This window comes from Furipterus horrens, unplaced genomic scaffold (assembly GCF_987537825.1).
Source record: "Furipterus horrens unplaced genomic scaffold, mFurHor1.1.pri manual_scaffold_17, whole genome shotgun sequence".
Lineage (NCBI taxonomy): Eukaryota > Metazoa > Chordata > Mammalia > Chiroptera > Furipteridae > Furipterus > Furipterus horrens.
The window spans coordinates 64,458,104-64,485,123 of NW_028327187.1; the positions used below are offsets into that span (position 1 = coordinate 64,458,104).

Here is a 27,020-nt window from a genome sequence, read left to right on the forward strand (position 1 = left end):
AATGGAATGAAAACAGATTTCCCCCTCCACTGAGAAAGAACTATACCTTCTCATTTTAACTCAGCTAAAAAGGGGAGCGAATATTACAAAGAAAACAAAAACAGCTTCTGGATTCAATTTATTCTTATTCTTTATTTCCTGTGAAGACTAAGTTGAAAATTGGACATCCAATTTACCACTGAGAGGGTAGTCAAATATTTCTGCTCAATTCCTCCTTGCTTCTAAATTCACTCAAAGGCAAGATTATTAATTCCTCCTGACAGAAAATCAAGATTTCATGAGTAGGTGACAGCCCTTAGGAATTACTGAGGAAATTTAATTCGATAGTTTTAACTAAATAAAGTGCTTTCACATACATGAGAAACACATTATGCAGAGTAACAAATATATAGTAAATGTTAGTTTAGCTGTTAAATTTTGGACAAGTGATTAATTTTATAGGAATATGTATTTTTGTCGAACTTCCAAGGAAAAAGCTACCTCTACTTCAACATTGTTATACAGTTTGGCAGATGGTCACAGTGTTTTCTGGCATTCATTTTTAATTCAACTGCACAGTTATTTTGCCTCTTACTGAGTGCTAGGTACTGGAGGAGATAGCGCAAAACAGTGCTTCCACTTTCAGCATATCCAATCCAGTGGGTGATGGAGAAAGGACATAGAGACAACTGTTACACAAAGAAGAATTGAGTGCAGTGAGAGGGATCAGGACATGAAAAGAGAGGAACACTTGATTTGGGGAAAGAGGGTGATAGTGGTGTATGTGTTCAGGAAGAAAGTCTTCATGAAGCAATTTGTGTTTGAAATGAGCCTTAAAGTGTTATTGGGTAGGATGAAAATGATGAGGAAAGCTACACAGGTGGGAAAGGTAAGGTATAGTTAGAGAAATAGGTATCATTCAGTTGGGCTGGTGTACAGGGTGGGTGAGGGAAGTAGTGGGAAACAGACAGAAAAGGCCTATTGAAGAAGGCTATGTCATGGAAGGACTTGAATAGCAAGTTGAGTCCATAATTAAGTGACCACGTTTGTCTTACAAGTAAGTTCAAGTACTGCAATACAGAGACTGTTTCAATATGTCTTTGCTACTCCCATCACAGCCAGGTACAGCATGCTTGGAAACAGAGTAGGCCGCGTTAAATACTCAAGGAATTGAATGGGTTGTAAAATTATTTCTGAATGGATTTTTAAATTTTTACTTTTTCCTAAGACTTTTTAAACCTCCTTTTATTTATTTTAAAAAATATTATATATTTTTTTAGAGAGGGGAAGGGAAGAAGAGAGGGAAAGAAACATCCATGCGTGAGAGAAACATCAATCAACCAGCTGCCTCTCGCATGCCCCCAACCAGGGACCTGGCCCGCAACCCAGGCATGTGCCCTGACTGGGAATTGAACTGGTGACCTTTCCTATTTGCAGGATGATGCCCAACCCACTTAGCCACACCAGTCAGGGCTAAATCTCCTTTTAAAAATAGACTTGAAATTGCTTTTCTATGATGAAAACGTGAATAGCATGTTAGCCCAATGATTCACACAGCCATTAGAGTCCCACTTAATACTGCTGCTGAAGCTTACATAGTCTGGACACCCTGGTGCCCCCTGAACCAAAATTGTTAAAGTAATAACTTGTGGTACATTTTATAGGACAACTGACTTCTATTCAGTAAAAATGACATGGCCTAAGTGATTTTTATTTAAGATTTAAGCTTTCAGATAACCTCCATAGAGAAATAACACCAACACTAAAATTGATGTGGGAAATAGAGATGCAGAAACCCTGCATTTTGTACAGTGATTTTATTTCTGGTCTTCTCTCTCCTCAGAGAGACACTCTACAGCAAACTGAAAAGAAGCTAGTAACAACCCATTTTTGAACTTCATTTTGCTGACTCAATGACAATTGAATCACTTTGGTTTTAAACACTACATAATAGTTAACTACCTCATAAAATAGTATTCATTTAAGTATGTATATTATTGATTTAATATTCTACTAGCCTTCATTTCTTGAGAAGTGGATATGTTTTATATACTTGAAATGCAATTTGAATAAGACTTACTAGTTTTTTCCCCCTCCCTTCCAGCTATAATTTCATGTGATGCTATTTGAATCCCTGGGACAGTAGAGGAGTGAAATTTGAAGGAGTTTGATAGGGAAGGGAACTTCTTATGTTTTTTATGAATAATTATAATATGAATTAATCTTTTTCTATCAAGGGTCAGTAAAGCACTTACAAAGAAAGTTCAACAATTATTATGATAAAGCATCAAAGAATCACTTTACATCTAAGGCTGCTGATAAATCTGAGAGTGACATAAATTGGTGCCTGACACCAGCAGGTAGTCAATGATTATTGAATGACTAAACTTAAAATATTTCTCATGACTATTAGCTTTCAAGAGATTCAAGAATAAAATATGTAGAGACAGTTAAAACATGTTAAATACAGGCTCCACAAGAGGTACTGTAAAATGGGAAAATGAAAAAGAATTTCACTTACAAGTTCACTAGACTTGCCATGATGTTCTTTTCATAGTCATATAAATTACGTGATAGATGAAATGTGAACACATAGTATGTGTAGCTTCTTCCAACTGTTTCCCCATCCCTTTCATCTCCACTGGCTTTGTGACTTGCTTTGACCACTAGAATACAGTACAAGTGGTACTATGTGACTTTTGACCCAGGTCTCATGAGACTGTGTGGCTTACATTCTCGACCCCTTGGAACACTACGTTGGCCTTATAAGAGGCTGACCTTCCTTCTGGAGAGGCCATGAAATTGGAAGCGCTGGGCTGACAGCCCCAACTAACCACAAGACACATGAGTCCACTTTAAACTATCCAGCTCCAACAGAGCCTTGAGATAACCACAGCTGTATGAGTGACTTTAGGTGAGACTCAGCAGAATGCAGAATAATTGTTTTAAGTCATTAAATTTGGAGTGGTTTGTTATACAACAATTAACAATGGATATACCTTCTGATAGTAATACTTATTATTTCTTGAGCCCCTTTTTATTTCTACTCTTCCTTGCTCAGCCTTTTCATTTTTTTCTTTTCTTTTCTTTTTTTTTTGTCCTGATCTCAGCCTATTTATTCAGTATTTATTGGCTTTTATTTATTTTTAATTCTCATCTGAGGATGTGTTTGAGTTTAGAGAGAGCTGAAGGGCAAGGAAAGTGGGGGGTAGAGACAGAGAGAGAGATAGAAATAGATAGAAAAAGAGAGAGAGACAGACAGACAGACAGACAGAAATCAATTAGGTGCCTCCCACATTCCAACTGGGGATCAGACCTGCAGCATGTGCCCTAAACAGGAACTGAACCCGCAAACTTTTGGTACATGGGATGATACTCCAACCACCTGAACCATCCAGCCAGGGCTAGTATTTCTTGGCTTTTAAAAATGTCCCCTTGCTTGTCATTTTTTCCACCATATTGGTTATTTTTCTTCCTACTCAGTGTAGCATATATGTTTAAGACCAGTAAGCAGAGTCTTGCATTCCAGGATACAAAATGATAAAACATCACCCACAGCTCTGTCAGGTAAGGGGGTCATGTCATTTTTGGCCATGGTATCACAGATATGCAAGACTATGTGAAAGGGCAACAGGTTGAACTATCAGCTTCAAATGTAAAACACAGTAGCATTAAGGAAGATCCACTGAGAAGGCCTATTTCTTCATACTCACCAGGAAATAGTGAATCATCCTTTTGTGGGTTGATACCCAGAGAGAATTGCCTTTCCTTAGAACCAAGTCAGAATATGGGATTAATTAAATTACCAAACTCATGTCTATGTTTACTGACATATAACATAAGTAATATATCCATAATATATTGTAGTTCTCCAAACACACAATTTAGCCTGGTAGTCTAGGCCTCTAGCACCTGTGACTAAAGTAGCATATAAACCTGAGCTAGAGTCCAGTCCTACCCTTATCCAACCCTCTACTTGGAGCTTGAAAAACTTACTGAAGGTGTTCGGACTGGGAGGTTGACAGTGTTAAAAATTAATAATGCTGTGGCAGAATCTCCAAGATGCCCAGCAATTTGCTTAATCTCATGCTTGTCAGATAAAAGAACACACTTTCTAATCAGCTCTCTGCTGATTCAGTTGAAGTCATTTAGGCCAACACTGTGCTTCCAAGGAGAGGCTTATGTGCCAAAACTACCAGAAAAACCCATCCTCAACTATTTTCTCAACATGTTCTAGATTTTACAATATCCCCTTGCAACACTCTTTCACAATTCTTACAGAGTGAAACAATGTTTTAAAGTCCAGCGTGATCCTAATTGGTAATTTAAACATGATACATTTTATTTCTCCTAAGAGGGCACAGAAAAACACCTCCTGTTCAGAATTATACAACCCCATTTATCTTTGTTTTTGTGATTATGTTCTTTGTCTGCCTTCTAGTCAAGGGTGTATAATAGATATCAAATTCTAAAAAGAAATCAGTGAAGCCAGATTGTCTTGGCATGTGCACATGTGCATGCATACACACACAAGCATGTATGAACACTAGAAAAGAGAACCATCACTCTGAGTCTGTCCTCCCCTTCCAAGATCAAGTGTACCATGGCAGAGCAATGTAGAAATACTTGCATTACCTTGGGATATGGAAGAAATGGATAGAGTCACACAAAAATTATTTAAATCATTATATCTTTCTGTTGAGCACTTCAGTAATTTGCCCCACTTTTTACATTGCATATAGGCAATGTTCACTGGAAAGATGACTTGAAACAATAAAAGTTTGCTTTCCTCTGTGCTATAGATTTACTGTCGCTTCCCCAGCTTCAGTTATCATATTATAGTATGTCTCTGTGACCTCATAATGATTCCTCTAGTATCGCTACAACTCTCTTCATCCCGATTTTAAAAGTGCTAAATGCAAATGCCACAGAAAAAACTACTGCGTACCCTGGTAAGTATCTAAGTGGAATGGGATTGTTGTTAAATATAATTAACTCTCTTCTCTTTAACTTCTTGACTGAATTTTTCTTTAATTTACATTGCTTCAGAAACAGAATTCTAGTTCGGCATTTAAAATTTGGAAGGAGATGTCATGGTCAATTGGGGAGTTAAGTTACCCAGAAGAATGTGCATTTTTTCCTATGCCTGTAAGTACAAGGTACTTTATTTTTCTTATCATGCTGCTCATGCTTTCACTTTCTTTTTCTCTCTCTCTTGCTCTTTTTCTCCAGAGACAGCTCAAGAGTGATATATGAACATATGTATATACATGCTCTAGTAAGTTCAATGCAGTTGTATAAACAATTACTAACAAAGTTAAATAACTATTTTAAATACAAAATTTTAAGTATGTGACTGATAATTAAAAGGCTCTGAAGGTCACAAATCTTCACTTCTAGAGAAAAGTTTGTAACAAAGCTGCTAAACCGCTACTTTGTTTCTATATTATCTTTACAGATAATTATAATTTGTCAAGCACCTGCCTTCACATCTTTATTATTCTGTAGTATCTATCATTTTGTACATAATTGGTTTAAATATTTATATCTTATAATCTATTGCACAATGATGATAAGTTCTCTATTAATACCTTGGTGATATGGTTATTTAAGTTTTTCTTTGTATCTTTAACACCTTATTTTTAAAAACATGCCAAAGAGCCTTGACCAGTATGGCTCAGTTGGTTGGGCATCATCCCACAAAGCGAAAAGTCTCTGGTTCAATTCCCGGTCAGGGCACATGCCTGGGTCTCAGGCTGGACGTATGCAAGAGGCAACTGATCACTGATTCTCTCTCACGTCAATGTTTCTCTCTCTCTCTCCCTTCTTTTCCCTCTCTCTAGAGATAAAGAAATACAATCTTTAAAAAAATACTATTTAAAAACGTGCAAAAGAATTAAAAATGTTGCATTAAACCATTCTGAAGTTAACTATTGTTTCACTTAATCTCAGCAAGGTGCTAAATACGAGAAAATTCTACTGCAGATTTCACAAACCAATTAAAAACCATTCAAATCTGGTTTCCATTTCTGAACAAGGGTATAAAATATAATATTTTATCTAATTCCTGAATAGGTGTCCATTTCCAGTTGACATTTCCAACTTCTAGAATTCTTTACACACACACACACACACACACACACACACTCCTGTAGTGAAAGTAGAAAACAGGACAGAGACAAACAAAGCAATAGGAAACTGTCCATTCATCTAAACCTTAAAGCAATGTAAATATTTTTCACTTAAATCCTATCAGTGGTTCACTGCAGTTCATATATTTCAGTCTTCTGGATCCTGAGTTGAGCCATTTGGGGCAAATATTTGCTAATGCCAACAGCATACTGAGTATGACAAGGATAGAAGACAAGCATTGTCTTTAGAGATTTTTCACTGCTAGGGCAGATAGATAATCATGGGCCAAATTGCTTAAATTAATGCTTTTGGAAAGCAAAATAATTTATATCTAGTGGCATTTATTTGCTCATTTTTTTAAATCTCTGAATTCAGCATAATCCTAAAGGATCTATAATAAATATGTAATTCACTTCTCAATAAACAGATATTGTATCTTTATAATATGGTGGGGATAGTATATGAAGCATAAATTTGTGTATTCTTATGTATCTGAGTTTTTGAAAAAGTAGGTTTACTGTTGTAATATGAATAAATAATCCAATAATTAATAAATAATAATATAAGAATAAACTTTTATGTACTCACAACAGTAAACCTACTTTTGCCAACCCCTGTATATGTGTGTGTGTGTGTGTGTGTGTGTGTGTGTGTGTGTGTGTGTGTACACACTAAGATTTCTGGACTCTTTTGAAATTGAGTGCCAAAATTAAAGAAATAAATAAAATAACCTATCAAAAGAAGTTATGACCTATATCTGTCCATACCAAAGGAGTCTTAATGTAATTGCCAGAACACCTGTTTCTTCTCTGTAGGCTATTGCTTTAAATCTAACTTACTCTGTTTTTGTAAAATGACACAAACTGGTATGTGGCCCAAATCTAATGAAACTCAGATTGATTCCAATTTTGAACCTGCAAATTTTTCTAGGTTTGGCTTTTTAAAATCCCAATACATTTGAAGGTCAATATGAAGAAAGGAGGGGAAGAATTATATATTGTTTAAGTCAGAATTTAGTCACTCCTTTTACCTGCAATAGAACGTTGGACCTCCTGCAGAGACCTCTGTGGAAGATCTACATTAATCATAATTGAAAATATGACAGCACATTTTTTAGGCAAAAATGCCTCACTGTTATGATTATATTGAAGAAACCACAGAGAGTGAGTGGGCAGGACTAGAATCATTCTGACTGCAGACATTTATTTTTGCTCCTTGTTAGATTTTTTTGGTAAGTTATAGATACAGCTATTTAATCTTTTTAATTAGGTTACAAAATCAGTTGTCTTAAGCAATGAGCAAGATGTTATTTGTTTTTCTCTCATATTCTACGTGCATTTAGCATTCAGAAAATGAAATAGTCAATGGGTTATAAATGCAAATAAAACCAGAAACAGAAACTAAAGATAGACTGATTAAATACAGTTCAAATTAATCTTGGAGGACCAAGATGCTGTAAGTGTAGAATCTTAGTGGAGGCTTGGATCTATGGAGAGGTGCGACTTTCTTTATTCAGTGTTTTAGAGGTAGAAATCAACCACAAATGAAGAGTCAATTTAGTTTATCTTCACTTTAGACATTATCTGAGAAGGAGTTTTTGGCTAGCACAGCACCCTTTTCAATTTGTTTCAGTATGATGTGTAGCAGATACATTTGATTAATGAACCGATTGGCAACTTCAAAATTATTTTCCAGTAGTTTTTTCTTCATTATCCAAGATGCAGTGAATAAAGTTACTGTCCTCTAACTATGGCACTCTATAACTTTGAAAACAAACTTGTGTTCCTAAAAAGGATGAACAGAAAATATGAGAAATCTCAAATTTCAAAATAGGTTCCTGAGACCTCTCTTACATATAAATCCTGTATCTTTCATTTCTCAAAAAGCTGTAAATGTTAAGGGATCATAAAAGTATTTGGGAATGATCACTTTACACACAGCCCAAACAACTACAATTATGATGGGGGCTGGGGGACAGACTTCTATAACAAATAGTTAAGATTATAAAAGCAATATAGCCCTGGCTGGTTTAGCTCAGTGGATTGAGCGTCAGCCTGCGAGCTAAGTGTCGCTGGTTCGATCTTCCAGTCAGGGTACATCAGAGAAGGAAAACTCTGACTCCAAAAAACCTCCGCTGCCTTGCGGCATACCTCTTCAGGGGAAAGGCTAAGGGAGTAAACCCCGACAGAAAATCCGGAGCCAGAGTCCCTAAGGCGGTTTGATGTTGTAGTCAACACCGGCAACTCCTGCGGCGCACCTGAACCCAAGCTGTATCGACTCCGTCTTTCCCTTGGACCCTTCAGCTGTGAAGAGAGGGGGGGGGGTCTGCTGCATGGGCAACAGCAGACCCTCCATATTACCCTGCCCAGGCTCTGTAGCTTCAGCGTCATCGCAAGATGTCGATTCGACACGGGAGGAGACAGATACCATGTCACTCCCGAGTCGGACTGCACAGCCATTCTCGGCGGTGCAGATAGACTCTTAAGAAGCTACACCATCGTCTCTCGAGATGGACGGCTGCCGACGACGATAAAAGCAATATGGTGAATATTCTGGATGTTAACAATCTAGTAATCTTTAAGATATACTTTGTACATAAATTATAGAAATGAAATATTTGGTAATTTAGCACAAAAACAAGATAGACTAGATATTGGATCTGACTTACTATTGCTGCCTAGCAAATTAACTCAGAATTTAGTGGCACAAAATAAACATTTATTACCTACAGTTCCACAGTTTCTTTACATTGAGAATCTGGGCTTAGTTTAGATGACGACTTTAGCACAGGGTCTTTTATGTAATTGCAGTCAAGCCATTGGCCAGGGCTTCAATTTTATCCAAAGGCTCAACCAGGGTGAGAGAGTAAGGTAGGATATTCCAAGTACACTTACATGGTTGCTGGCAGCCAGCGATTCCTGGACATGTGGACCTCTCCTTAAACTGCCTATATGTCTCCACAACATGGCAACTAGGGACCCATGAGAGAGACAGAGAGGGCATCGAAGATGGAAGCCAAGTCTCTTTGTAACTTAATCTCAGAAAAGACATCCTATCAGAAGCAATATACTAGGCCTAGCCCACACTTAATGGGCATGAATACCAGAAGGTGGGATCATGAGAGACCACCTCAGAGGCTATTTATCACACATACTAACCTGTTACAATTAAGCTAACAACTCTACTTAAATAAACTTGAGCCTTATTATTACATCACCTAAGTGGTGTATGTTTCTTCCAATCTATCCATCATAGTATTGATCATTCAAATACCAGGTCTGATTTTGAAATTCTACTGTTCAGAAAACTTTAGTGGTTCCCCATGGCACAGAGAATGCTGTCAAAACCAGCAGTCATCTATTCGGTCTCCCATGATCTGATTTCTTATTTAATCTCACTATAAACACTGGATACTTTTTCACTTTCATGCTCACTCTGAAATGCCTCATACCCTGCACTTCTCTCTTCTATTTTATTTTTACCTGTCAAAGTTTTTAATCCATTCATTCAGGACCCATTCCAAATATGTTTTCTGCCATGAATCTTTCTTAATAAAATTCAATCCTCCCTTTCTCCATATTTCCATATAATTTAGATTTTACCTATATTATAGAATTATGAATAAGAACCATGTTAAAATTATTTGCATAGATGAGGTCTGTCCAGAAAATGTCTGGCCATTTTTCATATAATGAGAATAGTTTGTGTGACATCAATGTTACCTGACAGCCAAAAAGAGTGAACTGGAATACATATGTGTGAACAAGAAGCATGTGTATTATGTGGCCATCGCATTCAGAATAACTGAGCAGGTAGAGCAATGAATATGTATCAAATTTTGTGTTAAGCTGAACATTCCTCCACGTAAACTATTGGGATGATTCAGAAGGCCACAGCTATGGGCAACTGCTGATTGGCAGCTTCATCACAACAACACGCCCACTCATGCATCATGTCTCACGCAGAGGTTTTTGGTAAAACATCAAATCACCCAGTGACTCAGCCCCACTACAGCCCAGAGTTGGTGCCCTGTGACTTCTGACTTTTCCCAAAACTAAAATCACCTTTGGGAAGATATTTCAGACTGTCAAAGAGATTCAGGAAAATATGATGGAGAAGCTGATGATGATTGAGGGAACTGTGTGAGGTCCCAATGTGCCTACTCTGAAGGGGACTGAGGTATCATTGTCCTATGTACAATATTTCTTGAACCTTGTATTTTCTTCAATAAATGTCTTTATTTTTCATTTCATATGGCTGGATACATTCTGGACAAACCTTGTATATTTGTCTCCCCGAAAGAACTGTATTCTTTTTGAAGAGAGGGATCATGGCTTATTCAGCTTTATTTTTCAACCTTTACAGCAGCTCACATAGTGTCTCAGCAGAAGTAAACTACAGTTTTTTAGACTTAATTACTTGTGCATAATTTTGTATAATTTTCGTGTGATGCAGGCCTCTCGGATCCCACTCAATTTGATCACATGTTCTTTGGCAACAGTGTTTTTATGAGGTGGCAATTATATGATTCTTTATCCAATATTGAAACATAGTTGAAAAGAATACAGCTTGACTATTGGATTTAAGGAGGAGAGGGTATGCAGTCAAAATGCCATTGAAAGTTGAAGTAAATAATCCAGTGCAGAAATTCTACAAGTAAGTATTAGTATGAAGTACTTGAATGCCTTGGTAACTTAATATACTATGGTGGTACAAATATTAAGTGGCTATTTGTTTTATAGGATATTTGTCATACCTCCATAATATTCCATTTTAAAATAGCTTATCAAAAAGTTAAAGATAATTTTCATGGAGTTATAATGTGTTAAGATCAAATCAACTGAATTTTTTGAAAAATAATTAAAACCTGACTTATAAAATATTTTCATTCTAAAGAGTCAGAAGTGCTAATGTGGCTTCATATGGTCTATATTACATCTGAGTAATTTAATAACTGGGGCTCTTATTCATGGAAAATCTTACATTGAGTATTCCAGGTAAAATAATGGTATTAAGTTTTCAAAGAAATTTATTTTGTCTCTGTCTATAAAATGCAACATCTTGTACATAATAGGTGAGACTATTTTCATTTATGCATTCATACTTATTCTCTGAGTCACTTAACTGCATTTCCTCCTAAGTTCTCATTTAGTACACTCCTTGAAATTCTTTGAATTCCTTGGTATTACAAGTGTTTATTTGTATGGCATCTCCATGAAGTGTAAGGCAATGATCTCATTTAGATAGTGCTTTCCCTAAGGATGCTTAAGAGACTGGAATGAACATTCTATTCTCTGTTGTTTGTATAAAGTATGTTCACCTTTATTACTCTGTATAGGGACCATAGTCTTTTAATTATTTTCTATTATTTTAATATTTCCTGAAACATATAATACTTGAAATACTGATTAATAACAATTACAGTATCAGTAAATATCAAATTATATTTTCACACTGTGTTATTTTAAAAATATAAAACTAGATGGTAGTGACCTTGGGTAATATCTATTCTTTATGAAGTATGAAAAACATGTTTATAGCATTTTATATAATCAGGAACCTTCTGCTGATTTTAGAATTTCTAACTTCACATGTCATAACAAATATACTATTCCAAATGAGCCTATTTTTTACATAAAATGTTTAGAACAGCTTTATATTTACAGAAAAATTGCAAATATAGTAGTTTCCATATACTATCCCCTCCTCCCCGCCCACTTTTCCCTTTTGTTACTATCTTACCTTAGTGTGGTATGTTTGTCACAATTAATGAACCAACATTGATACTTTATTATTAGGTACCATTCATATTTTGTTTGGATTTCCTTACTTGTTATTTAATGTCCCTCTGTCCCAGGATCTCATTCAGGATAGCACATCACATTTAGTCTTCATACCACTTCAAGTTCCTCTAAACTGTGACAGTTTCTTAGACTTTTCTTGTTTTTGATGACCTTGACAGTATTCAGGACTAATAGTCAAGTAGAATTTCCTTCAATTTGGGTTTGTCTGGTGTTTTCCTCATAATTAGATGGGGGTCATGTGTTTTTGGAGGAAGATCACAGAGGTAAAATGCCCTTCTTATCACATGAAGGCAACATGTTATCTACATGTCTGATCACTAATCATGTTGACTTTGGTCATCTGGCTGAGGAATACACTAAACCTAATTTTCATCATTTTTACTTACGTAAAACATATCAGAGACTTAAGGAAGTAGCTAGAAAGTTGTCAGGTAAATAATTGATCTATATCAATTACATATGTATATACTAAGCAGTCACGGTTCATGGGGACGTTGAAATTTTTTTCATGGAAACAGTGAAACTGTTGGATGTTTATGGGAAATGTTAAATAGAAGAGATTAAAACTACAAATAAATTTTAAATTAAAATATGTAAACAGAATTTACACCAAAGAGAATTTGCCTTTTGTACAGTTCCCTAAATACATAAAACATCAATTAACAACTATTACACAACCATTTTATAAAATAATAATGATATAATTTAAATATCTTTCATTGTAATGCCTGCAAGGTCTCATGTCCAGTTGTATATGTGGCCAAGATATTTATTAAACAAATGATATCATAATTTATAAGACTAGGCATGACTAGGGGGTACTTAAAATTTAGGTACTCCCAAATGCAAAGGATTTAGAGCAGAAGGAAAGAAGAAGAGAAATACGTTAATTAGATGAAACATGACTAAATGGGTGAGGTGATAATTTGTTGAAGAGGTGGAAAAGCAAAGGCTGAAAATTTTTAAAGTACATAAAACAAATTCTAAGGTAGTTGGAAACTACAGAATTCTGTCAATAAGTCAATTAAAAACTCTTTTTTTCAAGAAGCAATAAAATTTGTTTATATATACCTGTAGTAGTTTTAGGGAAGTTTATTCTAGAGCACAACTCATTTAATTTTAGTTTGTGCTAATCTTAACTAAGTTAAATTAAATAGACTACTCTGTGGTTCCATAGAGAACAACTGCCTATATAAGAAAGTTGTCAAAGCAAATGTTCTGGATTCCTCTGAAAATTACCAGAAAAAAAAAATTGTGTTTTTTTTCTGTTCCAGAAGAAATTCACACAAGATGACTTACAACCATTGTGGTAAAGATTGGTTCAGGCTAGAATCATCAACAGTTACTAAATCTAGTGGCCTTGTAGAAAAGGAAGGAGAAGGATCTAGTCAAAGAAAAAGTATAAAGGACCCATGGACATGGACAACAGGGTGGGTATTTACTGTGGGAGCAGGGTGGTGGGTGGGGCAGGGGAGAGCAATGGGGGAAAATTGGGACAACTGTAATTGAACAATAACAGAAAAAATTAAAAAATCTAGTGGTCTTAAAGTGTCTCTCCACTACCTGCTTAGTAGTTGAAACTGCTTATTAGTTGAAGCAGAAAAAATAATGCCTACTAAGTAGAGACAGCAGGCAACACAGTGACCAGCAATCAAAATGAACATCTCCAACTAGGAACAGGGAGATCCTGTGTGCCTCCAGATGTGAAATCCTAAAAAGGACATAATTTGTGTATGTAGTATTCTGAATGGGACTTCACAATCTGAATCTAATCATGAGAGAAACCCAGATTGAGGAACGTTCTATACAGTACCTGACCAATATTCTTTGTATTCAACAAGGTGATGCAATGTCATGAGGAAGTGTTGCACAGTAGAGGAGACTAAAAAGACAGGACAACTAAATGCAATATATGGTCCTGGACTGGGGATCAAACCTGCAACCGTTTTGGAGTTCGATCTCTCTGGTCACAGTGTGTCTGGGAGGCAAAGATCAATGTCTGTCTCTGTCTGTCTGTCTGTCTCTCTGTCTATCCTCCTTCTCTCTCTCTTTCTCTCTCTTATTCTAGGAACCTTTCCATGAATTTGAAACTCTTGCAAAACAAGAAATTATGGGAAAAAAAGATGAGTACTGGGAACCCAGTTCAGAGGGCTTGTTCACTGAGATAAAAAATTGAATAAGGGAGATCCGAGAGGGCAGAGGAGTAAGTAGACGCTATACTAACCTCTTCCCAGAAACAATTTGGAATTACAACTTAATTGTGGAGAAATTATCTGGAATAACCAACTGAACACTAGCTGGAGAGAAGTCTTATGACCAGAGACAAACAGAAAAGGCCGCTTCATCACAACATGACTGGTAGGAAGTGCGGAGATGAGAAAGGGCTGGATGGGCTCCCATGGGTGACAGCTGAAGGGACTGAGAAACAGCTCAGCAGTTGGGGGTTCCCCTTGAGAAGGAGGAGGTCTAAACCCCCAGCTGGGCCTCCCAGCCTACAGCAACAGAGCAGAAAGTAAGGTAGCATTCAGCTTTAAAAAGCGAAAAACTGCAGAGTTAAGTTTTTGCTGGCCTGAAAGAAACAGCTGGAAACAAAGAGCTCTTAAAGGGATCACGTATGAAAATATATTGGCACTCACTTACCCTGGGCTCAAGCAGAGGGAGGGCAGAGAGGACTAGAGATGCTTAAGGAGAGTTTGGGACAGTGGCTTTGAGGAGAGAACTGAGGGAGCAGCCGACAAGGTCCCAGTGTGGACTCATTCCCCATACTGTGGGCAGACCACTCCCCTCCAAGTGGTGACAGCCTAGGAAAGAAATAGCCCTTCCCACAGGTATTAATGTGCCCCATCCTCAGTACTTAAACCTGACTGCTGATGATAGATTGAATAGATTAACAACTAAAGGAGACAGAAAAAGGCAGTAGATCTCTGGTAGTCTCCAACATGCTGCCTAGGCCGAGATTGGTACATGATCTGATGCCACCAGGAGCAGACCCAGGAAGTGCAGATCAATCTAAGAAGCAGAAAAAAACAAGAGTAACAAAAATGGGGAGACACACAAACAACCCCCATCAAAAGGAAAGAACAAATTCCCAGAAAGAGTGCTAAGTGAAGGCACTCCCAGCCCGCCCCAAAAGGCATGAAACAAACCCACTGGCCGGTGTGCCCATGTGCACCCAGGCGCCCCTGTCCCACCCCAACCAATGCAGAACATACCCATCTGCCGGCTCACAGAGGCCTTCTCCTCTGCCAAAAGAGGAGAGCAACCAGTCCGTCTGCTGTCGGCCCTGTGCTGGTGCACAGAACAGCCTTGGATACACCCGCCCCGGTACAAAATTGGTCAACCCGCCCCTGGCCTGCACGAGGGAGTGTACGCACCCTTGGCTGAGCTCACAGGAGGGTGAAGTGAACTAGAGGCACTTTGTAATAATATCTGGGTGCTGGCTCTCGAGAACGACCTGGGAGAGCAGCAGACTAGGTCTTATTACAGAATCATCCTAAGTGCTATGGGAGAAATGACTTAAGCACACTGCTCCCCTCAAAGAGGCGTCACTTGGAGGGAGCAGCTCAACAACTGTACACAAGAAGGTCACACCACAAGGCAGAAAATAAAAGCAGATCAATCTAAGAAGCAGAAACAAGACCAGTGCCCAATATGGGGAGGCGGAATAACACCCTACCAAACAGAAACAACACCCGACCAAAAGAAAAGGAGGTATTCCAAGAAGGAGGGATAGATGAAATAGAAGCAAGCAAACTATCACACATGGAATTCAAAACAATAGTAATGAGGAAGATCAATGAACTCAAGAAACTCAAAGAAAACTATAACGAACTCCAGGGGAACTACAAAGAACTCCAGGAAACCACAAGGAACTTACTGAGAACTACACCAGCATGAAAAAGGACATAGAAACTATCAATAAGAACCAGGAAGAAATGAAGAATACAATTTCTGAACTGAAAAACACAGTAGAATCAATCAAAAGCAGGCAAAAGGAAGCAGAGATTGGATCAGTGTGTTAGCGGACAATGTAGAAAATAATTCCCAAACAATGTAAAAAAGTAAAAAAAGACTTAAAAGGAATGAAGATGGTTTAAGAGAACTAGAGGACAACATGAAACAAAACAATATCCATATTAGGGATAAAAGAAGAAGAGGAGCAACATGGGATAGAAAACCTGATTGAAAAATTAATGACAAAATTTTTCCTAACTTGATAAGAGAAAAACTCATGCAAGTCCAGGAAGAACAGAGGGTCCCAAGAAGAAAAACCAAAGAAACCCCACTCCAAGGCACATCATAAATTAAATGGCAACATTCAAAGACAAAGAGAGAATCCTAAAGGCGGTAAGAGAAAAACAGCGAATAACATACAAGGGAGTTCCGATAAGGCTATCAACTGATTTCTCAACAGAAACACTACAAGCCAGAAGGGAATGGGGAAAAATATTCCAAGCAATGAAAAACAAAGGCCTACAGCCAAGAATACTTTACCCAGCAAGGCTCTCCTTCAAAATGGAAGGTGAAATAAGAAGTTTCTCAGACAAAGGAAGATTAAAAGAATATATCTCCACCAAACCAGCATTGCAAGAGATGCTAAAGAGAATGCTGTAGGAAAAAAAGAGAGGGAGAGGAAGAGAGGCACAAGAGGAAATAAATACAAACCTGCAAATGATAACCTTAAATGTAAATGGATTAAATGCTCCAATCAAAAGACATAGAGTAGTGGAATGGATATGAAAACATGGCCCACATATATGCTGTCTACAAGAGACACACCTCAAAACAAAAGATTTAAACAGACTTAAAGTGAAGGGATGGAAAAAAGTATTCCAAGCAAATGGACATAAAAAAAAAAGCAGGAGTAGCAATACTTATATCAGACAAAACAGATTTCACAGCAAGGGCCATAAAAAGAGACAAAGAAGGACATTTTATGATACTTAAGGGAACAAGCCATCAAAAAGATATAACCCTAGTAAACATATATACACCCAGCATAGGAGCACCCAAATATATAAGGAAAATCTTGGAAGACTACAAGAAAGATATAAACAGCAGCACACTCATAGTAGGGGACTTTAACACCACACGGTCAACAATGGATATATCTTCAAAGCAAAGAAACACCAAGGATATTGAGGCATTGAACAACACTCTAGATCAAATGGACTTAGTTGATATATATATATATATATATATATATATATATATATATATATATATATATATATAACTTTTCATCCCAAAGAAGCAAATGTACATTCTTTTCAAGTGAACATGGAACATTTTTGAAGATAAACCACATGGTAGGACACGAGACAAGTCTCAACAAATTCAAGAAAATTGAAATTATATCAAGCATCTTCTCAGATCACAATGCTTTGAAACTAGAAATCAACCTCAAGGAAAAAACTCAAAGGCATTCAAACCCATGGAGAATGAATAACATGCTACAAAATAATGAATGGGTTGACAAAGACATTAAGTAAGAAATCAAGAAGTTTCTGGCAATAAATGATAATGAGCACACAACAGCACCAAACCTACGGGATACAGTGAAAACAGTCCTGAGAGGAAATTTCATAGCAATACAGGCCTACCTAAAAAGGGTACAAGAATCTCTAATAAAAAATCCAACCCTACAGCTATAAGAACTACAGGAAGAACAACAAGCAAAGCCCAGAGTTAGTAGAAGGAAGGAAATCATCAAGATCAGAGCAGAATTAAATGACATAGAGACTAAACAAACAATTGAAAAAATCAAGAAAAGGAGCAGCTGATTCTTTGAAAAGATAAACAAAATCGACAAGTCTTTAACCAGAGAGAGGACCCAAATAAAAATATCAGAAATGGAAGAGGAGAAAGCAAAACCGATATCACATAAATTCAAAGGATTGTAAGAAATTGCTAGAAACAACTATGTAGCAAGACACTTGAAAACCTAGATGAAATGAACAAATTTCTAGGAACATATAATTTTCCAAAAGTGAATGAAGAAGCAGAGAGCCTGAACAGACTGATAACAAAGAGTGAAATTGAAACAGTAATCAAAAAACTCCCAGCACGCAAAAGCCCTGGACCAGATGGCTTCACAGGTAAATTTTACAAAACATTTAGGGAAGAACTAACATCTATCCTTCTCAAACTATTCCAAAATATCAAAGGAGAGGGAAGACTCTCAAAGTCTTTCTATGAATCCAGTATTACCCTAATTCCAAGACCAGGTCAAGACACAACAAAGAAAGAAAACTACAGGTTATTATCACTGATGAACATAGATGCTAAAATCCTCAATAAAATACTGGCAAACAGCATCCAGCAACACATTAAAAAGATCATACACCATGATCAAGTGGGATTCATCCCAGGGATGCAAGGATGGTTTAATATTTGCAAATCAATAAATGTAATACACTACATAAACAAAATGAAAGACAAAAACCATATGAACATATAAATAGAAGTTGAAAAGGCATTTGATAAAGTACAACACAGATTTATGATGAAAACACTCAGCAAGCTGGGAATAGAGGGAGCATACCTCAAATAATAAAGGCCATATATGAGAAACCTGAAACCAACATCATACTCAATGGACAAAAACTGAAAGCATTCCCTTGATATCAGGAATAAGACAAGAATGTCCACTCTTTCCACTCCTATCAACACAGTACTGGAAGTTCTAGCCACAGCTATTAGACAAGAAAAAGAAATATAAGGCATCCAAATTGAAAAAGAAGAAGTAAAACTGTCCTTATTTGCAGATGACATGATAGTGTATAGAAAACCCTACAGACTCCATGAAAAAAAAATAAACAACTCGATCTAATAAGTGAATTTGACAAAATAGCAGGGTACAAAGTCAATATTCAGAATAGAAAGCATTTCTCTACACCAACAATAAAATATCCGAGATAGAAACTAGAAAAAAATCTCATTTACTATAGCAACAAGAAAAATAATACACCTAGGAATAAATGTAACCAAAGAGATTAAAGACCTGTACTCGGAAAACTACCTAACACTGAAGAAAGAAATTAAGGAAGATACAAATAAAGGGAAGCATATACCATGTTCATGGATAGGAAGAATCAACATTATTAAAATGTCCATACTACCCAAAGCAATTTATAGATTCAACACAATCCTATGAAAATACCAGTGACGTATTTCACAAACCTAGAACAAATACTTAAAAATTTTATATGGAACATAAAAAAGACCCCATATAGCCACAGCAATTTTGAGTCGGAAGAATGCAATAGGAGGAATCACAATACCTGTTATCAAACTATATTACATCCCACTGTAATCAAAACAGCCTGTTACTGCCATAAAAACAGACATATAGATCAATGGAACAGAATAAAGAACCCAGAAATAAATCCAGGTTTATAGGGTCAACTAATATTTGACAAAGGAGGAAGGAACATAAAATGAAGTGAAAAGAGCCCCTTCAACAAATGGTGCTAGGTGAACTGTTCAGGTACGTGCAAAAAAGTGAAACTAGACCACCAACTTACACCACACGCCAGAATAAACTCAAGATGGATAAAAGACTTAAATGTAAGAAGTGACACCATAAAAATCCTAGAGGAAAACATAGGCAGGAAAATTTCAGATATTCCACGTAACAATATTTTCACTGATACATCTCCTAAGGCAAAGGAAATAAAGGAAAAATAAACAAATGGGACTGTATCATAGTAAAGAGTTGCTGCTCAGCAAAAGAAAACTTCAGCAAGATGAAAAGGGAACCAACCATATGGGAAAACATATCTGCCAATGATACCTCAGACAATGGATTGATCTCTAAAATATATAAAAAACTTACACATCTCAACACTAAGAAGACAGACAGTCCAATTACAAAACTGGCAAAGGACCTGAACAAACACTTCTCCAAGGAGGATACACAGAGGGTCATAGACATATGAAAGAATTCTCAACATCACTAGCCATCAGAGAGATGCAAATTAAAACCACAATGAGATACCAGTTTACACCAGTCAGAATGGCCATCATCAACAAATTAATAAACAAGTGCTGGCGAGGATGTGGAGAAATGGGAACCCTTGTGCACTGTTGGTGGGAGTGCAGACTGTTGCAACCACTATGGAAAACAGTATGGAATTTCTCAAAAAACTAAAAATGTAACTGCCTTTTGATCCAGCAATTCCATTGCTAGTTTTCTACCCAAAGAATCCTGAAACACCAATTCAAAAGAACCTATGTACCCCTATGTTCATAGCGACACTATTTACAATAGCCAAGTGCTGGAAACTTCCTAAGTGCCCATCTGTAAATGAGTGGATCAAAAAACTGTGGTACATTTACACAATGGAGTACTATGTAGCAGAAAGAATGAAGGAACTCCTGTCATTTGCTACAACATGGATGGGACTGGATACAATTATGCTTAGCGCAATAAGCCAGGCAATGAAAGACAAATACCATATGATATCTCCTAATACAGGAAATGAATAAACAACACAAACAAATGAGCAAAATTGAACCAGAGACATGTAAACAAGGAGCAGACTAACAGTAACAAGGGAGGAAAGGGGGTGTAAAAAGGGGAAGGGTCTAGTCAAGGAATATGTATAAATGACCCATGGACATGGACAATGGGGTGGGGATTGACTGTGGGAGAAGGGTCAGGTGGGGTGGGTAGAAACAATGGGGAAAAAAGTGGGACAGTTGTAATAGAAAACAATTATAAAAAACAGTATACGTTAAAAAAGTTTTTGAATAATTGTGCCCTAGCCTGGTGGCTCAGTAGGTTTGACCAATAAAATATCCTCAGCTGAGAATTACAAGTTGACTAATTACTCTACATCTTTTTTCTTTTTAATTTTTATTTCTTTTATATTTTTATTTTTTTATTATTTTTTATTTTTTTATTTTTGGTTTTTCAATTACAGTTGTCCCATTTTTCCCCCATTTCTCTCCCCCACCCAGCCCACCCCCTCTCCCGCAATCATATCCCTCCCCGTTGTGCATGTCCATGAATCATTTATACACGTTCCATGACTAAACCCTTCCCTTACTTATCCCCCTTCTCTCCCTCCCCCCTCCCCCCTATTGACTGCTATTCTGCTCTTCTAAAATATATGGAAAGCTTTTCAAATTTGCGTGTCATACTTGCGCAGGGGCCATGCTAATCTTCTCTGTATCATTCCAATTTTAGTATGTGTGGTGCCGAATCGAGCACTAATTACTCTACATCTTAAATATAGTAGGCAAAAGCAGACTTTTCAATGGGATAACTCACTCTTGTCAATTGCCATGTCCTCAACACAGTCACACAGCCTATGGAGAAGATCCTCCTGATGAGAAGGAACTGATATTTTAAGATGAATTTTATTTTATTGTATGCTAAGCAAGGGGGAGAAATATATACCAGTTTGACTGTTCCTATAGTATGCTAGCAAGTTTTACTTTATTTACAAGAGATTGATTCATTTCTTTAAACAGGATCACAAGAGAAAATAGAGCAGAGCTGCCTGTATTTTGGGGTTTTAGATTTACTTTCCCAGTTTTTTTAACCTATTTCCAATGCTTTCTCATTCTTAGTATTTGCCTGCTGGCAAAGTCACTTCCTTTGTTTCAAATTGCCCACTTGCCAAGTGAGGGAGAGCAAAACCTTTTTGTGGAGATGGTCCTGGGCCACTGTTCAAGATGAAATTAGATTTAGTGACACTTAAGATTTGGCCTAGGGTAGAATGCAAATCGTAGAAGTTTTACAACTCACCAACCTGTCTCTGCGTTCACCCCCCAAAATGTTCCAAAGTAGTTAAACTTAGATTTCAGAAATATTATAGTTGTAAAACCTGTGACACCAGTAATAGTTGTGCCAAGCATGGGTTTTATTTTAGTAAGTGGTTTTCCTCTGCCAATGTTTAAATGTACTTCTGTGCAAAAAAAAAAATGTGGATAATAGTTCTCTTTATAGAAAAATAAATGCATCCAAATAGTAATAAAATATAACAGTGTGTACATGCACATGCATTATACAAGTACAAATAGACCTACATTGGGCCAGATGTGATCTAATTATTCTGGAAGTTCTGTTTAGGTATATGATATTAAAAAATGCTGAACAGGCTTTTTTCCCTCAGAGTGAAGCCATACATTTCATGCTACTATGAGTAAATTATATTTGATATATAATTTTAAATGAAGTTACCCTAATCTAAAATAATAGTGCAACAACAGGGATAAGCATTGAAGCTTTTCATAAGATAAAATGGATTTTAAAATTCTGGAGAATTTTAGTTACAAGTAATTAGAAATGCAATTTAGAACACTTAAAAATGTATTTCTTTCAATGGTTAATTACATTAGAACAGATACTGTTCCAAATGGTGATAGACTAATAAATTGTAATAATCACCTCTTTAAAAATAGGATTATAATGTTTAATAAATATTTTATACAACCACAGAAGTCTTTTTTTCCCAATCCTAGAAATTTACTTAATTAAAATACTATGTTGGCATATATAATACATGGATACATATATATACATGCACATAACAAAAATATTATTGGCATGTACAGGGGTGGACAAAAGTAGGTTTATAGTTGTGAGAATTCAAATCACAGAATTTATTCTTATACTATTATTTATTAGTTATTGTATTATTTTCCATATGAACAAGTGTAAACCTGCTTTTGCCCCATCCAATATGTACACACACATATAATTATGGTCTTGTAAAACTGAATGAGACTCTAAAAAGAATTTTAATTGTAATTATGCTATGTTGTAAAAGTTCAGGTATAGTAGAGTAGATTTTACTAGAATACACGTCACTTCTAAAAATCATCTCAGATTTGAGATGGCAAGGTTTTAGTCTAAGTAGGTATACAGGCTCCCTTCTCTCAATCTATAAAATTTATCACCATTTCCACCATTAAAAAGGAAGGCTAGGAAACAAAAAATGGAACAAAGAGGAAAAGAGAAGGAAATAATGCAAAATGGAAGTGGAAAGAAAGCAGAAATTGAAATTTATAGGGGGCAGGAGAGGGGAGGGGAGAGAAGGGAAATCCTTATAGTCTGGAAAGCAGTGAAAACTCACTTATACCCATACACGGACCATAGGAAGAATGGCAACCTTTAGGAAAATAAACCACCTAGGTTTTGGTCACACCCTACAAATAATGTAAATTATTTTAATTTTTATATCAAGATCAAAAGCAAATGGTAGCTCTTTGTAAAAAAAGAAGAGATGGTGATGAGAACATGATTATGAATTTATTATAATTTTTAATGAAATCTTAATGAACATTTATTTTATATTTCTGGAGACTTTTTCTACTATATGGTTAGTACCCTAAATACCGTACCCCTCCATGGTTATTCCTTATCATGCACTGACCCCCCCCCACATATCTGTTACAATCACTGATTCCACGCATCCATCTCATCCAAGGTAATAATTAAAACCAATTCAACTAACTCCACCTAATAATAAGTAATAGCTTCATGTATCTTTTTCTCTGACCACAACTTCCTATGCTTCCAGCTCTTTCACATAATGACTCCCACTATGTCTGTTCTTTATTTTATAAGGCACTTCTTATTTCTGGACCATTCTGCTTTGTTTTTAGCTATCAGCCCATTTCTGTCCTAACTTATTTCTCTCTTCAGCCTAGAGCCCATAGTGTATCTACTGTTTTGTTGCAGATACTAGTGGTTGGCTAGCGCAACAACCATTGTCAATAATGTTCTCCCTCACCTTTAGAGGTGAGTAAATGAAGTACTCACTTTTCAGCATCTTTGCAGCAAGATATGTAGCACAGATGCTGGTGAGAATTTTCCTGATAAAGGCAACAGATAGAGCTAGCATTTCCTTTTCCCCATTCTTCTTGCTTTGAATACATATAGGATGTCTGAAGCCATGGAGTTAGCTTGTGACTATGAATGAAAGGGAAATAGAATGAACTTCTAACCCTAACACACTTAAGCCCCCAAAAGAAGGGGAGGAGCCACATATTCCCATACTTGTTATATGATAATAATAAATGCTTATTTTTTAAGCCACTCCAAGTTGGGTTAACTCCTACTTCCAACCAAAAAAAGAAAAAGAAAAAAGAAAAAAAAGAAAGAAAAGCATTCTTATCTCCTCTCACTCATTTCTCTAATTTTGACACTCTCCTACCTCTCACTATTCTTTTCTTATTTTAAATGGATTCCGGTTCCCTTGTGAAATTCTCCATACGGTCATCTATTTTCTTGACAATATTAATCACAGTAACTTTTTTAGTCATAATTTAAAGTCTATGAGAATGCCAATACCTAGATCATTTGTAGGTCTATTTCTATTGTCTGATTTTTCCTGTGGTCCAGTTTCTTCAAATGCCTATTAATGTTTTGTTGAACAAAGAAATTTCACATGAAAAAGCTCTAGGAGCTCCATATGTTTTTTTCCTCCAGAGAGGATTAACTCTACCCTTATTAGGCAGTTAGAGTAAAGGCAGATCACCTTAATCTAATCAAGATGTAGAATGCCTGGAAGTTGAATTGCAGTCTTTTCAAGATTCAGTCTACCTCTAATTCACTCCCAATTCCTAGGAGGTAGATTCTTAAGGAGTCTCAATTGAAATCTTGAGGTGTTTCCTGGGGTCACTCCTCCATAGAAGGTTGTGAACATTAATTGTTGTTTCTTCAGGAACTATGAATCTGGGGAACTCCCTTCTGCTTTTCACCTACTTCCTAAGCTCAACCAGGCTTTCTCAGGCCATGAACGGCTTGAGAATTTGGCAAGTGACTAGAGGAAATAAACTACTGAGTGACAAGTTCACTTCTTTACTCATCCCCTCTCTTCAAGATTTTGGGCCCTCTAGTGTTAACTGCATCGACAGCACCCAGTTTTATTCTCTCCCCAGCCATATAAGACAGCTGAGACATCTGATGACTTTATATCACACACTGATAACTGGCAAATGCTCCAAAGGGAAATATGCCTAACTTCTCTATAGTTTTCCTTACTCCAGATTTTAACTTGAGCCCTGTCTGCCTTGGCAAATGTCCCATGCTTCCAAATAGAATTTTTGTCTTCCATCAGGCTTATATAGATGTTCTTGGTAGAGCATCGTTCAGGCTCAAGTTACTGCATCACTGCCAGAAGTGGAAATCTTTCTTTGACTATTTTTTTAGTCCCCTCTCCAGACTCCTTGCCATATGATGGAGTCATAAATATTATTTCTTCTGCTAAGAACATTTGCCTCTCATCTTCTCTTTCCCTGTTTTACCCCTATTTATCTTTTATGTGTTATCTTAGAATGCTTTAGGAAGTGTTTCCTACTTGTCAAAGTCTGAGTTACATTTCTATATATGCCCTTAATATTCAATAGTACTTCCACATCAGCACTTAATACAGTTCATTATAATTTCCCATTTATTTATCTGTACTTGTCCCCCATGTAAAGGCAAAAATAATGTTATATTTAGTACTGTATTCCCAGTACTTTTTCCACCATATCTTCAAATACATAGTACAGTGCCTAGCACAGAGCACAATAAATAACTGCTGAATGATTTATCTGGCAATCAGCTGGTGGGCAGCACAGAGAACTTACATGTCTCAGTGTCCCTCCTCTACCACCTTGTTTTTCTTTCTTCAGAGTAATCATGCTATGAAGAGTTCCTCATCTCCCCTTCCTCACTGACAGCTCAATTAATGATATTTTGAGAAATCTATCACACCTGTATAACTAAAATAAGGCCAAACTACACAATGGTTCCCTACTGGAATGGAGCTATGTGCAAGTAACAATAAGAATAAAACATGGTTGGAAAACAATGTAAATAGTTACTGAATTTTCTCTAAGGATACCAAAGGAAGACTCCATTTATAATGTTCAAAAAAACTGAAAACAAAAATGCTATATATATCTCTCTCTAACTCAACTTTTCATACTCAAGGCAGCACATTCCCAAAGCTTCCTCACCCATTCCAACATCTATCCTATAAAACTGGAAAGAAAAAGCTAATAAATGGCTCTCTCACTACCCCAGCTCATGTAAGCTCTGTAGTTTACTCTTCTTTCCCTGTATCATCTCTTTTTAGTGTGGTTCCACTTAGTCTCTCTTAACATATTTCAACTTTTCCATCCATCTGTTAACATATATATATATATATATATATATATATATATAAAGGATGGTCTGAGAACTGACTTCACAGCAAGGACTCCTTTTCCTTTGGATGGTGGTGCCTGTGGCTTGCTAAAGTATATAGTTTTATTTTTGTCTTGCATATCCGTATGTCTCCTCTTTCCAAATTTCCCCGTGGCACCACATCTCAATTCTCCCCGTTTTTTTTTTTTTTTTTTACTTCTAGTCAATCACTGACCTCAGTCATAGTGTAGTAATCTCAGTATAAAACCCCTATAACCAAAAAAGAGGGGAGAAACAAAAAATTCGCAGTTTTAAAATTCAATTAGGCTTGCTAAAGACCACATGCCATTTAAAACCTTCAAAAATGCTCCCGAGTCCTATTCTGAGACTTTACAAGTCTCAATCTACTTCATCATCTTATAGTGAAACCTGAATTTTCCTTAAGTACTAGCATTCAAGCCAGACATATAAAATTATCTTACTCAATGCTATTGCTTGTAATTATTAGTAGCACAAATGTGCTTGCTACTGTTCAACTGCAAATGTGTAGCATTTCAGTGACATTATTGACTATCCTGGGGGAACCCAACCATCATTTATAACATTGCTTCTGTGGGGAAATGCTTTCTGGATTCCAAACACCTGACATTTCAACAAAGTTTTCCCACTTGAGTAATCAGAATTCAAACAATAATGTGTCCTACATCTGTCTACAAGCTATTTGTAAGATTGGGACTGCCTGTATTTGAAAAACACATGCTGGTATGTTGCTCTTAATCAGGGGGAAGCATATTAGGATGCTGAGATTCTATACCTGAATTTTTCTTCCTAGTTTTCAATTCTATTTCTCCATTTTGTCAGATTAGATTCATGTAAATCATAAAAAAATCTGTCAGTATAATAGGTGCTCTGTTTTTAATCTTTTTAGAATAATTTTCACATGTGAAGCACTAGTTAGGCAATCAGGTTACAGA

General features: G+C 36.5%; 1 protein-coding gene and 1 non-coding gene across 3 annotated transcripts in view; both read right to left on the reverse strand.

Annotated features, from left to right (window-relative positions):
• DIAPH2 (diaphanous related formin 2) overlaps positions 1-27,020 on the reverse strand; it is a 1,048,823-nt gene that overhangs the window by 75,361 nt on the left and 946,442 nt on the right. The gene's annotated exons all lie outside the window — the stretch shown is intronic.
• Positions 21,026-21,132, reverse strand: LOC149991139 (U6 spliceosomal RNA). The gene has a single exon (XR_016508702.1). It is a non-coding gene; the product is annotated as a U6 spliceosomal RNA (small nuclear RNA).